The sequence below is a fragment of the Propithecus coquereli genome, unplaced genomic scaffold, assembly GCF_000956105.1.
Source record: "Propithecus coquereli isolate 6110/MARCELLA unplaced genomic scaffold, Pcoq_1.0 Scaffold77, whole genome shotgun sequence".
NCBI classification, from domain to species: Eukaryota; Metazoa; Chordata; class Mammalia; order Primates; family Indriidae; genus Propithecus; species Propithecus coquereli.
The window spans coordinates 9,535,369-9,538,156 of record NW_012153840.1 but is presented as its reverse complement, the minus strand read 5'-3'; the positions used below and the strand labels follow the sequence as shown (position 1 = coordinate 9,538,156).

The 2,788-nt window shown below is 43.9% G+C and overlaps 1 protein-coding gene across 1 annotated transcript in view; it reads right to left on the bottom strand.

The window, feature by feature from the left end:
• Window positions 1-2,788, bottom strand: part of CHD5 (chromodomain helicase DNA binding protein 5) — an 81,327-nt gene that overhangs the window by 16,093 nt on the left and 62,446 nt on the right. The window lies entirely within an intron of this gene.

The window sequence follows — 2,788 nt, the reverse complement described above, 5'->3', positions numbered from 1 at the left end:
TCGTCACGGCGCCGGCTCTCTCGCCGCACAGCGTATATTCCTGTCCCAAATAAGCGTAATGGGGCCGAAGACGATATTCAGCGAGGGAGTGGCTGACGGTTGCCCCACAATCGGCGAAGGCATAAATGCTCAGCTTTAAGAATCACACTGAGTCACAAACAGGATAAATACAAACTTCGTTGTAAAAAAACATGAAAACCTTCATTGTAGTGAAACCAGTATCACCAAGACAAGGAGAGTGTCTTAAAAGCAGCCTTAGAAAAGATGGAAAAGATAAATTTCCTACCAAGGAGCAGCAGTGACCACGACGGCAGCCTTCAAAACAGTAAAGGAAAAGTAACAAGGACGAGAGAATTTAGCATCGCAGCAATCTGCAGAAAGCGCCACTCCCAAGCGAGCTTTGGGAAGGGCTGTGACTGAAGCCGTGCTGGGCGAATCGGCAAACGTAAAGCTGGTAAGGATGTGGGAAGGTCTGAAAAAGGATTGGAAATTTAGAAATAAGCATAACAACAAATTTGGGAAAGTAAAAGCAAGTCGAAAGTAGAATACTGGGCAGACGAAGTGAAAGTGCATCATCACAGCTAACGCTGCCCACGGCCCTGTGCTCCTCGGGAGAGAAATATTAAAAACGCAAGAGTACAGAATAGAATCAGCCATAAATGTCCCCAATGAGTTGACGGGGGAAAGGAGGTATAAAGAAAATTTGATCCATCCAAGAGACGGCAGGAAAGAAGGAAAAAAAAAGACAAAAGGAATATAAAACACAAAATAAGCGAGTAGAAATTCATCCAAATATCTAGTTATGACAATAAAGGGAGAGAGATTAGAGCTGCCAGCTAAAAGATAAAGACTCTATGATTAGATTTAAAATAGTGAATTCCGACCAGGCGAGGTGGCTCCCACCTGTAATCCTAGCACTCTGGGAGGCCAGGGCGGGAGGATCCCTTGAGGACAGGAGTTCAAGACCAGCCTAAGCACAAGTGAAACCCCATCTCTACTAAAAATAGAAAAAATTAGCCGGGTGTGGTGGCTCACACCTGTAGCCCCAGCTACTCAGGAGGCTGAGGCAGGAGGATGGCCTGAGCCCAGGAGTTTGAGGTTGCAGTGAGCTACGAAGAGTCCACTGCACTATAGCCCAGGCAACAGAGCGAGACTCAAAAAAATAATAATAATAAATAAGATACAACAGTGAATTCCCCTATACACTGTTTACAAGAGATATGCCTAAAACGTAATTACCCAGAGAGATCAAAAGTAAAGGGATGGAAGAAAATATTTGCAAATCATATATCTGATAAGGAACAAGTATTTATACAGAACTCTTACAACTTGATAATAAAAAGAAAAATAACCCAACTTAAAAAAGGACAAAAGATCTGAAAAGACATTTCTCGAACAAATACATACAAATGCGCTAACAGCACATGGAAAGATACTCAACTTCTTTATGCACAAAGGAAACACAAATCCGAGCCACAACGGAGATACGGCTTCTCACCGGCAGACGGCTATGGTCAAGCGGACGGATAATAGCGAGTGCTGGCAAGGGCGTGGCGGACTGGAACCGCCACACACGCTGGCGGGAATGTACGCTGCTGCGGTACACGTGGAAAACAAGTTGGCGGTTCCTCAAAATGGTAAACAGAGTTACCGTGTGATCCAGCAGTTCTACTCCTGGGTACACACCCAAGAGAATTGAAAACTTACGTCCACACGAATACGTGTACACGAATGTTCACAGCAGCATTATTTACAGCAGCCAAAAAGTAGAAACAACCCACCATTCACCAGCTATGAATGGATAAACACAACACAGTAGATCCACACGATGGAAGATTATTTGGCCACAAAAAGGAATCAAGTACTGATACGCTGCGTGCCATGGGGGACTTTCAAAACCGGTTGTTGGTTGAAGGAGGCCGGTTGCAGGGGGCGGGGTTTTGGCTTTTTTCCCTTGTTCGAAATGTGCGGAACAGGCAAACCCAGCGAGTGCCAGGGGCTGGGAGAGGGTGAAGATGGCACTGATGGGTAAAAGGTTTCTTTCTACCGTGATGAAAATGTTCTGGAATTCGACAATGACAATGGTTACACGACTCTGTGAATGTACTAAAGAACAAGGATCGGCACACTTCACGTGGGTGAACCGCAGGGGATGTGAATTACATCACAATAAAGCCGTTATTTAGAAAAAGGTATACCAAATATATACCAAAGTAAGATCAACCCAAATCAGCCAAAATAAACTTTAAAGCAAAGAGTTTAAAGAGGGATAAGAGGGTCATTACAGAATAATTAGAGGCACATTTTGCTAAAAAAAAAAAAAAATTATAAAAATCCTGAACGAATATGCACCTGACAACCAAGTCTCAAATGATATAAAGCAAAATCCGGCAATACCAGGAGAAAGAGATTAATCCACCATCCTGAGAGATTTTAACACGAGTCACTCGGAGACCGACTGATCAAAGCAAACCAAATACTAGCAGGAATGGAAGAGCTTAAACAACACGATTAACAAGCATTATCTAATGCGCCATTGCATGTGTTGAGAACCTTACGCCCGGCAATCAGAGAATACACACGCTTTTCAAACACACTGGAGGATTCGCAAAATCTGACCACATCAGGCCGGAAAGCAGGTTTCAACAGTATCCTACAGACTCATGTCCTCAAACGACGACACAAATGAGTTAGAAATCACTAATTAAAGAGCAGCCCAGTAACCCCCAACCTCTGGATGGTCAGAAGCATTAAAGTACACGTGTAGCGACGTGGGACAGAGCAGCGC